At 41.5% G+C, this 13,369-nt stretch overlaps 1 protein-coding gene across 32 annotated transcripts in view; it reads left to right on the top strand.

Moving 5' to 3' along the window:
- Positions 1–13,369, top strand: part of phldb1b (pleckstrin homology-like domain, family B, member 1b) — a 90,879-nt gene that overhangs the window by 53,361 nt on the left and 24,149 nt on the right. The gene's annotated exons all lie outside the window — the stretch shown is intronic.

Here is a 13,369-nt window from a genome sequence, read left to right as displayed (position 1 = left end):
GTTTAGTATTTATAATTACAGTGACCACAATCTCTGCAATGTTCCTTTGAGCAAGGCACTGAGCCCCTAAATCGTTGTGGTTGATTATTTGAAACACATCTAAAGAAGTTAACTAGAATGATTATCACCTGAAGAATTTCTGTTTGAGATTAAATGTCGCTGGTCTGGCTCTAATCTGTCTGACCTCCTAGAGGAAGGGAGTGTAAGGCTTTCAGTTATCTCCATCGAGATAGTGTTTGAGCCTGGTTACTCCTCCTTTTCCAAACAAACATGAACTGTCTGCAACTTGGCTGTTGTCTGTCTAAACTGCTGCTGACATGCGGTCCCAGGGCGCCAGATGAGCCCATAGCAACCGCATTGTTTGTTGTTTCCTAAACTGAACAGAGGGGGTGGGGAGCGGCGGTAGACATCTTGAACTTGTCTGCCAGTCTGAATGAAACAGCAGAGACAAAGTCCTTTAAAAAGCCTTTACATGCGTTTGTGCTTGTGTGAGTAGGCGTCTGCCCGCCCTGCTTGTAATTACAAAGTGTGAGACTGAGTGAAGGCAGCTCGGTTGGATAGACTGAGACGTCTTGCCCTCTATCTCTATGTACCAGGTCATGTACTGGTACCTCCTATAGAGGCTTGGCAGCGCTGCATTCATACACAGAGACTGTTTAACCCTTGATAGTGAAGAGGGCTGAGGAATTTACTGCAAGGCCAGTGAGAGAGAGCTACAAACGTTAGTCAGATCAAGACACACATGATTTCTCATTTAGATTAGATTTCCTTTATCTAAATTTGACTGCAACAGTTTGCACATTGACATTTTAATACTATTTAGATGCTAGTCAGTGTTACTTGTTAGATTCTCTCCTCACCGTGGATCGGTTCCTGTATGATTCTAGGCACTGCACTGCACTGCTGGTTCATGATGGTCCGATTTCTGATTGAATGAATCGGCAGGTGTTCCTATAATAAGTTCTCAATGAGTGTGAATGTCTGGACTGCAATGGACTGAAATGCATGAAAGACCATCTACCTTGCTCCATATGTTTCTGACTCATCTATGAATATCTAAACACATGAAACATAAAAAAACTAGTATAGCTTTAGGATTCCATCATATTAAATCATTTAACATAACTGCAATGACACTACAACTCCACCACCTATGCCAAGAGTCCCAAAGAGAACATCTAACATGTTCACACTCAAATTCTCAGTCGTTAAACACAAAGTTGATGGAGCGTCCTAACACAGACAAGTTAGCTCTCAGTTTTTAGATGATATGTCGCTTGTTGGACTTATTTAGTTTAGAGCCAACTCTGAGTGAACATTCAAAAAGTTATACCCAGCAGTGTGCACTAGGTTGGGTGATGTGCTCACAGGTAGTGTGTCTCTCCCACCTCTCCAGGACAATGGATTCATCCTGAAAATGTCGCACCTTTCTCCTGAAGAATGTGACACAGGCGATTTTTCAACAATTCATCTTTACTGCACATAGAAGCCGTCACTTACGTTTGTCTGTCAGACTTCAAATCTTTTGTTCCCATTGTCTTTAGTCACAACAACCTTTGGACTGGTACAACAAAGGCCGGACAAAGGATAATATTTGCTTTAGATTTGTAAAGCTCACGGACTGCAAGGTCAGAGATACATTTGTATGAAGTAAATAAGACTCACAGGGACAACCAGCCCGAGAAACAAGATTCCTCCGCAGCCTGTTATGTTATTGTAGTTTCCGAGTGCAGAAACTCGGGCGTGGAGCTGCAGGGCCTGTAATTAGTCACAGTTGATTCACTGTCATGACGGATTTTTCTTGTCCCGGGGCGTCTGCGTTTAAAGCGCTTCACACACAGCCTGCTTACCAGAAAACAAAGTTATGAGTTCTAAGAGAAGTTTGTTCAGTGAAGAGAATCTTATTGTGAAATCAACAGGAGTACACAGCTCAGAGGCAGCAGGAGGCTACAGCGACTCTCTTCCACACATACACTGATGTCTCAGCCTGTTGTTGCACTTTGAATGGGTTGTAGCATGTTGGTGTTGTTTAAATGCAGTTTAATAACATTGTATGATACCCCACACCCTAATAACGAATAATCCTGAAATACTTCTTGTGAAGTGCATAGCGGCAGCCTCACTGCAGGCGTATTGTGGGTGAAATATTAGTAATAAGTTAATCATCTAGTTAAATTATATTTGAATTTGCATCCTCATATTTTGTGTTTATATTTATTTAGATGCTAAATTCTAAAACTACCACATGTTCAAAACCCAGAATGGGACATGATGATATTAAGACAGGTACTTTTTACTGTCTGGTAAATTCTTCTGTGATGCACTTTTTGTTGAGTTTTGTTGTCAGCACAATGTGGATAAAGTTTTCTTTGACTCCAGGAGTGTGATGCTATGATGCAGCTCCTTCTAAAGGACGTCCCCTGAACTCTTTAATAGGCCTGTGCAACTGATTCTGAATCTGTCCACAATTTTTATTCTATTCAAAGTTAAAACTATTTTCAAATGTTTTTTCAATTCCACATCAATTAATTTCTTCTAACTGCATTTCTCATGTGACTATTTTGGTCTAATCATTATTGAATGATCACGCCTGCATTCACAGTTTCAGCTGGCTTGAAGAATAATATAATATAATATAATATAATATAATAATAATTCAGACCCAGCTAATTCAGGTCAGCAGTGTGGGAACATTTTTAGTTTTTGGTTTGGTCAGTTTTGAACCCTCCTCTCATTGGTCCCCCAGTTTCATGGTGTCACTGAACTAAATTCATGCGACATTGTGACTGGATTTCACACAATATATTATTATCCTGCGTCTCCCTCAATTTGTCATGCTTTTTTCCACAGGAGACTTTTGACGAGAAATAGGTGGCAGGCCAAACACTTACTTGTTGAGAAAGAGGATGTGGATGATGTGGGCATTATCATTTAAAAAGATCACCCCTCCTAATATCAGTAGGAGTTTAACGACAGTGAAAACTCCTTAAACATCTTTTAATTCAGCTCATGTTCATGTTTGGAGCACTGGGGCCAAGTCCACTCTAATGACCCGTCTGCAGGGAAAGACCGTTTTCCTGAGTCTATCTGATCCAAGCTGTCCGACCTGGCACTCCTCTCTCCCCTCGGGCCACCTGACTGACACGCTGTCTTGCCAAACACACTTGGCATATGAAGCGAGTCGCAGCGTGCTTCGTCTGTGGCAGACACTCGTCCCCGGTCGACTGTCCGCGAAAGATGACCTCATCTTTCCGGTGACGTTAGGCAAGAGGACACCATTGTTTTAATGAGCGCTCACTTTTTGGAAGAGACTGGATCAATGCTCTGCTGTTTTAAAATGACACGGACACTGTTGCATGTAACCAGATATTTTGGTGGCTAAAAAGCCTTGAAGCTTCTTTTACACAAAATCACGAAGAAGCTAGAACACTGGATTTGTTTTCCGTCTCAGAGGATGAAAAACTCCTGATCGATTTCCACTGAAATTAGCCAACTTGACTTTTAGTGTGATGACAAGGGGGGGGGGGGGCTGCCTGAGTCCTGTGGAGAAGGAGATCTGTTGTTGCAGTCCCTACTGGTTTCTGTGAAGAGATTGGTAAAGGTCACAGTTTGCTTACTGAATATTTAATAAAGGCCTCGAAGGTTTTTTCAAATCAGAAACATATCTCTCTGGATTCAAGGGATTTATTTTCAGGGAACTCCTCTTGACATATCATGGTTGGAGCTCCAGTTCTGAATATATTTCCTCAGGCAAACACTTTTAAATTTAAGAAGTTGGCCTTAATTAACCATCTGAACCAGTCTGCTCTGTCTCCTCCATCTTCTCTTCCGTCACAAACGTTGCCACGCAGAAAAGTCACTCCTGCATTGTTGGCATCTTTGCCGCTGTTCGCGAGGATTAACGGCCCAAATATACCTTCGCACTTGTCAAACAGAGCACCACACATGTTTACCAGCATCTTGTAGAAACAAATATATCCAGCTCCTGTGGGACACCAGACCTGCCCACCTAAACAGCCAAATATATCCTGCACCTACACTGACACACTGCTGCACAAACCCACTGACCAGAGGGTGCGACTTTAGTCATGCTAGAGAAGTGGCCTATTCGATTTGTAATGAAGGAAGAAGAAGAAGCAAATAAATGTCTGGACTCCTGGATCAACCCCCCCCATCTGCATGTTTGTGTTTAAATCGTCGATTGGGTGTCGGGAGGCAGATTACTGTGATTTTGAATGTTTTGGTTGAAAACTTGAAGAGAGAGACGAGTTTGGACAGATAAGACAGTTAGGTCGACTCTGTGGCTCTTTATCTGGGACAGCAGCAGTAAATCTGTTTCTGTGCCCGTCCAAAGGAAAGCTGCACTAATCCAGTCTTGAAACAGCACCAACAAATATGCCACGTGTGGATTTTGAAGACAGGACACATCATGTCACTTGATGCAATGTTGAGTTTATACTTTCAGTATCGTTGTTTTTTAACTAGTCATCAGTTAATGATGATGTTTCAGACACGTCCTTTTTTGTAGAACTACAAATATCTGTCAGAGCTGCAGCAGGTGCTTCCTGCTGTTTTTTGCCCTCTCCACTAGAGGGGGTCATTTAACTGTTCAGGACTACAGTGAAGTCCGCTCTTATTCATGTATTTCTTCACGGACCTTCTTCCACTTCCTTTAAACTGTTCATAAAGTTCACACACGCCCTTGGTAAGACGTTTCTCAGAAATAATCAACACCTCAAATGTTCAGTAAGAATAAATAACTACATAAGATCAAATTATCGAATAAATACAGCGAGAATAAATAATTCAACAATGCAATAAATAAATAATAAATCCAATAAGTCCGTTTGAAGTCAGCAGAATAACCGGTTCTACCGTGGCTGTCTCTGCTGATAGATGAAGACTTTGTGATGAAGTTGCAATAGACTTTTCTATGACATGCAGTAATATCACAGGTTTGCAGATTTATTGAATCTACACTGACATACACAATAAACTAAAACCCCTTATTAGACAAGACGGGGAATGTTACATATTTAGTGTTTTTATTTGAAAAATGACTTCGGTAATTCATAAATTTTCAAATTAAATTAATGTTTCTGTCAATCAACTAATAGATTATTTGAGTAAAAATTACAAAAAACTACTTTGTAACACAAACTAAATATAACATAAAAAAACAATTTGTGTATGAATTGTTTTTTTTGGCTATTCTTGTTGCTTTTATCAGGGTCGGAAGAACATTTTCTGGTTCCTCCCCGTCATTAAAATGCCTGACACACATAAATGTATTATAGCTGTCGGCAGGTCTGTATTCTGTGTGTACACAGTATTTTCTGCATTATTTAACAGCCGAGAGAGAAATAATTACACAAACTTAGACTGTGAATAGAACTGCCTCACACTTTTTAACAGTCCTTTGATTTTAATTCACATGATCATCATGACCAACAGAATTCATGTTGATATTAATATGATATCTGTTGACAAAGTTGAGAAATATAATTATATCATATATTATTCAGCATTACCTTTATTGATCTATCTTCTAATCCCAGAAATATCTGTTTGTCTTCATGTGCAACACATATCTTGCAAACCATTCAACTTATCAACTTCACACTTGTGTGTATTGTTAGTGACCCACGGAAGTGCAGTGTCTAAATTGGTGCGATTTGGAAATGTGATATGTACAGTATTAATAAAACATCAATAACAGTGGGGCAGGACCTTAACAGGCAGTTTGTGGACCAAGCTGAACATGTCCTCATGTCCTCATTTGCTTATTTTAACTATATCAAACTGACACAGGCATTCTCGGTCGTCATGGCTGCCGATCTTTATCATGGCAACAACAATCAGAGAATCACTTTGGCGATAGTCTACAAACTAAAAGCACATCTTGTTGCTGTAGTGCTTTAGATCAAGCCACCTCTGAAATAGCCGACATGTTGAGTATGAAAAGTAAATCATTCAAACTTACACGTGAGCAGTAATAAAGCAAATTCACTTTCATTCTATGAATAACATTGACTATAAATTCATGGGTGCAGTTTCAGAAAGAAATCTGCATAACAGGTTTAGAATGGTGGGTACTGCACAAGTTATTCAAATACTACAACACTAAAACCTACTTTTGCTTTGTGGGTACAAGCTCACACTCAAAACTTCAAAACTTCGATTATTCTGCAGCAACTCTATTTTTTAAGCCTGTTGTCCCTCTTATCCAAACTGCAGAGTTCTGTATTTAACATTTGAAACTGAAGACATTACAAAGATTAAGACTGTCGGGCTATTTCCAGCAGAGAGCAGACAGTGCAGTTCTTCTTGGTATATAAAGTTAGACGCTTTGCTTTTCTTAGGATCGGACAGTTTAGCCTGACTTCATGAAGTCCCTACACACGACCTCTAACTCCGCCCCCCCCCCCCGTTCACACAGACTCCTCACCATCTCTCACAACACTGTGGTAGGGGTTGGGCTGAGGTAGGGGGGGAGGTGGTAGGCTTTTCACCATCCGTCCCAAAGTAGTGCAGCTGGTTCTGAAACCATTTGACAGAACAGCAGGAACTGAAAGGAAGCACAGCTCTGAGGACTGAGACATCTTCCAGTCCTGCTGCAGAGCTGCAGAGTGTGGATCCTGTGTGTGTATGTGTGTGTGAGAGAGAGAGATAAAGTGAGTGAGTGTGTGTGTGTGTATGTCATGGACCGGTATCATGTGCTGGGGAGCAGGACTTTACCGGCGAGACGAGGTCAGAGGAGGGATCAAGATGGGTTGTATATGCTCGCGCTGGCCAAAGAGAAGCCGGTCTTCCTCAACAGTGTGGCAGAACTCGTGAAGGTAACTGATGCCGCTGCTGATATTTACAAAGTTTTTAAATAGACAGTGGATTTTCCTGTGCTGAGGTCTTTGGTTTTGATCTGAATAATGAGTGTAGTGCTCAGGGCCTGTTGGCTACATGTGATGATGTGTGGTTACAAGCTTTCAATTGGTTCAGTCATTACCCGTTCCGCTCAAAGGAAGCTTTCAGGCCATGGGACTTTACGAGTTGACCTTATGACATATGTTACGTGTATTCACATTATGGCTGGGAAAACTGCATAACCAGAATAACTGCAGATTAAAACAATGGCCAGAGATTTGGTAAAGGTATACAAAGATCATTGATCTGAGCTAGTTTGCTAAGAAATCACTGGGGTTGTCTCTTTTTATTCCAACATTCGAGGTCCTGTAATGACCTGTTCGAATGTACAGTCTAGAAGTGCATCACACCCGTAATGTGTTTTGGGTTCTGCACTGTACGTGTTAAAGTTACGATCAAAGTTGTGGTCGTTCGTCTTTGTACCAAGCAACTGCCTTATAACAAATGGATAACAAATCTGTGGGCTCACCTGTTAGCAGCAGCTGAGGAGGCAACACACACGAGCGGAGCAACGTCAATTGCACCCTCTGCGTGCAGGCATGTTAGGGTGCACATGTCGCGTTAGGGTGCACATGTCGCAGTGGGTCATGTGATGCTCAAAACTAACTCGCTGCAACTGATGCTAATCTGTCATTATAACCCAGGGAACATGGGACTCAGGGAATCACGTGGGGACTGATTACATAATTTTTATTTCCACAGTTTTATTTCAAAGTGTACTACTGCTTTTGTAACGATTATGGATAAAATATATACTATTTCTAATTGTGTTTGAATTTAATTGAATTTAATTTGATGTCTGGACCATCCCTTAATGTCTTGCAACCATTTGACAGGTTTTTTTCTCTCCGGAAAAAGAAAAAGAAAAGTTTCAGTTTCAGGAAGCTGCGAACTGCATCAGAATCAAACTGAGGTTCCATAAGCTGAGGGAAACAAGAGAGAACAGAGGAGTGTGCCTTGCACTGACCAAAGAACATCACTGGATGCCATACTGATGTTTTACAATCATCCGAGAACATTCACAACAATTTTTCACCTCGTATATCATCTGCCCTACTCGTATGTAATTTCTCATGCTTGTTTAGTCTGCAATTTCTGGAGAGTGGTAAAATGATTCCTACCTCTGTTTGCCAGAGCCCAAACAGACTTATGTCTCCGAATAGTTTATTTTGGCCATCCAGTATTCTAAAAGTTTGAGTTGACACTGATAGAAAACCTAAAAACGCACCATATTTTGCAACTGGCTGAGTGGGAAGCCAGTGAGAATGGGTTGAGGAAAAAAGAAAAATATATATATGTATATATATATATGTATATGTATAGATACACTACATTGTAATATGCCCTGAACTCTTTAAATGAACAGCGGGCTGTGGAGCTGCAGGCGGCTGTGTGCATCCTTCAGTTTGACAGCTTGTGACTGTTTGCTGCTGTTTACTTTTGCTGGTATGCTCACTATAAATCTCCTCTGGCTAAACAGTCTCACATGGATATTCAGCACGATGGTCCACTACTGTACCAACCCGTGCTGCTAACTTAGAGCTTTCGGTGGATATTGGACTTCACAGTTGCTTGTTCACGGCAGATTATTTTAACAAAATTAAGTTTTTTGTCTGCACGCCTTGCAAACCTGATCTTACATCTGTCCCATATCATCAACCAAACCATAAGCCTGTTTATTATCCCCAGCAATGTTCTTAGACTGTAAAATATAAGACTCCTGTCTCGTCTGTAATCACCGTATCTAGTCTGGAATAGTTTGACATGATGATGACTGGAAAGAGATGCCTCCAGGGCTCAGCATTTTAAATGGCAGCCACCCCCCACCCGGAGCAGCAACTCCATAATTTCATCTGGAGATCAGTGCCAGCGACAGCCAACATGGTGGACCACCAGCTTGTTATCCACAGAGGTTTACAGCTGCAGGAGAACCTCCTTGTCTTATTCTCCCTGTTTGGTTTTTAATGTGTATGTGTTCCACAAGGGAGAGAAAAAAAACAGCAGCTGGAAATGAAATAGAAATGTATTTCTTGTTTGGATCACGATGAAGCCTCTGGGGATCAGTCTGATCATGAATGAGGTTTGTTTCGGTTTTCTGTGAGACGCTGAGTGTGAGTCTCCCCCTTCGTTTACTCTTGAAATACTGTGTGCGCGTGAGATTTACACCTGTGACATAGGTGAGCGCTGCAGGGGGAAAAAATTACAGCTGCACATTTAAGAAATAACTGCACTGATCAAAGGTGCACAGACGGGGAGCGGCCCTGGGGTGCTCGAGGAGGAGGAAGAGGGGGAGGGAGAAACAACAAAGAGGCTCTCAGGGGAGAGAGGGAGATACAGGGACGAGACTGCTGGGAGGAAGGAAATAAGCAAAGAGTATAGTGAGGAGAGCGTCGTGAGTAACTGAGAGAAAACTGGCAGATGCTGGATGTGACATTAGAAAACTGTCTCCACTCCATAGCAGAGTAAGTGAACTGGGTTGATTCCTAATTGCTGCACATTAAGTGTAGAAATGTTTCGTGTTCAACAAACAACATTGTTGCATCAATTAAAACAGGAAACAGCGGTTGACTTGGTAATACTCCACGATGAGATTAAATGAGCAGCTTTGTTATATTGGAGATTTTGTACTACAGCATACTTGGTCTGATGAGATGGACATGGTGCCTAATATAAGCAAACCAAAACACACACAAACAACATTGTTGTGTAAGTGACATCACAATCTTCTCTCGTGTCAGTTATTTTGTGTTTCAGTGTGTCCCAGATGAAAACTCGATTTCGAATAAAACAATCATTTGGAACTTTACAATACAATATTCTGACTTTTATTTTGAAAACGTATTGTTTTGCATTTTAAAAAGGTAGATAGAGAAGATTGGATTTTCACCTGAAGTGCAATTTAACCGTTATTTTTAGCCGCTCTTCTTAAAAACATCAACAGCAGCCTCAGCCCAGAAATCTCTTCATTACTTGTAATGAGAACCACCCACTAGGTGAGACATGGGGGAGCTGTGTGGGAATGTGTGAACTCTGGGTTGCCGGCATTCCTCCACAGCCCCATGGTTGTTTGGTTCATAAAAAGTCACGTGCATGGGATTTATACTGGCTGCACACCACATCTAACGAGTACTTTGTTATTTTTAATAATGTCTGTGGGTCTTAATTGGTCATTAAAGAAGAGAATAACATTTCATACTCTCCTTTTATAGCATTTGTTAGATGTCCATTGTTTATTCCTTCTACTGCAGTATATCTAGGAAGTAACTTAGCAGATGTTGCTATTTACAGTCGGAGCGCTGTCAGCAGTGATGACTCAGTGAGGGAAAGTTTACGCCTGCTTTCATAGATGGATATTGAAGTGAGTAGACCGGGCGACTGCGCTGCCTTGCAGAGGAAAAACATGACTGGGCTGAGCTGTGTGTTTGTGTGCATCACATTGTTGGTTGTTTCATACTTGTGACTCTGCACTTTTTCAGTAAGCCCTGATGACAAAGCAGGTTTTACAGAAGCAGCTTGGACTGCACATGCACAGATCAGCTGGTGTGGCTCGGTGTAATATAGTGAGCTTGTCATAAATACCTTGAAGGAGCTATAGTTTACTTACATGCACCTCAGAGTTAAACCCATAACTGCAGGCTACAGTGTTGTATAGTTGTGTCACTCCTTTTCACCTGATCTAACCATGATGTCATGTAAAGTGTGTGATGTGTGGCCTTTATGTGTGATTAGCTTTAGAAACAGGTGATGTCATACAGTCTCCTCTCACCATGTCACTTGACCTGCTTATTAACGCAACAGATTTCATATACACTGGTTTTATCTTTAGATTTGGATCTGATCAGCTAGACAGCACAGAGGTTTCAAATTCAAGTTTTTATGTTGTATGTTGTATGTATGATAATTATTATTATCATACTTCTTCTTCAGTCATCGGTCAGTTATTGTGAGTTCACGTTGTGTAGGAACAGTCTTGGACTGGGAGATTCACGTGAACACTATCTAGAGTAAGTTCAATAAAACTGAATTGAATTAAGACAGAAGTTTCTTCTTTGGCACACCTTTCACATGCTGACCCCTGTGACAGTTTAAATCTCTATGAAGTGGTTGGCTTGGATTTGAGAGGATTCTCTGAACGTTGCCGTGGAGTCACTGTCACCTCCAAACCTCCCAGAGGATGGGTGGGTGTGGGGTTTGTTGTTACGCTGGTGTCAGGAATCGTGGGTGGTACGTAGCTTTCAAAGGCCGGTATTTGTTCATCTGCCTTTTGGCCACGCTGGCTCAGTTTGGATGAGAGCAGCTCAAGATTCAAGCTGTTACTTCTCCCAGTGTCCATCATGAGAGTGAGTACAAGCCAGAGTTTCTCAATTTCTCAATTCTTTTCTTTTAGGATCACATTGAATTTTATTTGCTGTTAATTTTTACAGGCTAATTTAAGAAATGAGAATGAAATGGCTACTTGCGATCCTTCAGAACATGTTTCTCAGAAGTTTACCATGGAAGAACTAATAGGATTAAACTGCAGAGGCTTATTGAACCACTGTGAAACCACATTGTTTCCAACTGGGACATTGGAGCTTGCCATCTTGTCAAAAGTTTTGGATTAACACACTGACCTGTTGTACCAACTTGTTCTAGGCTCGGAGATCTAATGATATCTACAGAGAGGCCTAGAGAGACTTATAAAATCTACATCAGAACATTAAACATTCTTCTGACGGTTAAAAAAAAAACCCAAATGAGAAAACAGACAATATGGGATTCATGCAAATCTGTCAGCATGCAGTTGTCAGGTGTCAAATGTGATGCTGCGTCAAGTTGATTTATGATGAGACCAAACACGCTGAATGGTTTAAAGTGTGTCTGTGATGCTTCTACTCATCCACCATACAGGTTTGTTACCCCGGAGGCTGTCTGGCAAACACAATGATGGAGCTGGCTCTCAGAGACAGGCATCAGAACGCTAAATGGTCTAATCTATGTGTACGTTCAAGCAGATGTTGAGTGGGAGGACTCGGGAGTAGTTGTTGACTTGCCAGAAAATGTTTGAAGTTTGACTCTGTTTCTAGAGTAATGCTGTTCTGCAGCCTGAAGGGGGTCTTTTACTCCCACCCACTCAGCTAAAATCGGACTGGTCCCAGATTACAGGTTAAAACCAGCTCCTCCTCATGCAGATGCTCGCTCAGTGGGAACGTTACGCTGAAAAGACGACGCACCAGGCTTGTCAAGTGTTTCATCACAGCAAGAACCAGAATGTAAAGTAACAAAGTGCCTCTTCAAAAAGGGAGGTGTGTGTTAGTGTTATAGTTTGAGTTGTCAGTTGTATGAACATTATGCATTTTTAAATTTGACCGTTTTATACCTGACAAATTAGAGAAATCCCTAAACTTAATGCATAATAAACATAGTTGACTAAAAGTGTGTCCACTAAAGATCTAACGTGTCACAAACCTCCACATCCTCATATCGCAATACAGGAGAATGGAACCAAGCTACCGCAACCTGCTGCCCTCTACAGGCAAACTACAATATAACTATAACACATTTTAGTTATGCAGTTATTATTTTATTTGATGTAAGGCCAAGCTGTATTTTAATGTAGCAGTGGTGGAACATTTGTTTGTCTTCAACATCCCATCAAAAAGGAAAAAAATAATACGAACAGAACGGCGGATTGAAGATCGAGGTCTGAACTAAACTGGAAAACCCCTAGTGTCTACTCAACTTAAAAAACTGCTTTTGGTCTGCACACTACACAATCACTACGTAGACCTAACTTTTTTTGCACTTAGCGGAATCAACACGTAGTAGTCAGATAACGGAGCACAGGAGTCAGTTATTTCTGAAGTTGATGTGTGATGTTGGTCTGCGGGGCTCTGCAGACGCTCTGTCTGCAGCTGACGTTTTAGGGTTCAGAGGTTACTCTGCCGGCCTGGACTGCCAGGGCCCCTGAAGGTGGGCTGACCCCTCCGTAGAGACAGCTGGACAACCAAGTCTCTGAGTCTGAGTCGCAAGCAGCGCCCAAGAGCGAGCATTGTGTGAAACGCTGTGTTGTTTCAGGCGTGAGAAGAGTCTTGATACTTCATGTCTGCTCTGAATGAAACCGAGGCTGGTTGGCAAATCTTTCATTCTAGAGTCAGATCACCAGTTTGGGTTTAATATTGATGTGACAGTGGTTAACTAGTTAACTAGTCATAGGGAGACTCGACTTGATGGTAGCACCTGTAGCTCGTGTTTGCTTAGGTGACCGATCAGCACTCAAGTGTTGTTAATGGTCAATGTGCTGCTGCATCATCCACGTTCTATGGAGCTTCAGCTTTTGTGGTAACTCAGATGAAGTTTTAAGACAAATGTATGCAGAAATCCTGGTATTTTCAAAGAGCTCACTTGCTTGCCCACAGGAAAGAAGAAAGCATTCATATATTGTCTACCAGGGCTGGTTCTGATGTAG

This window comes from Paralichthys olivaceus, chromosome 11 (genome assembly GCF_024713975.1).
Source record: "Paralichthys olivaceus isolate ysfri-2021 chromosome 11, ASM2471397v2, whole genome shotgun sequence".
Classification (NCBI taxonomy): Eukaryota; Metazoa; Chordata; class Actinopteri; order Pleuronectiformes; family Paralichthyidae; genus Paralichthys; species Paralichthys olivaceus.
This window is presented reverse-complemented; position numbering and strand designations above follow the sequence as displayed.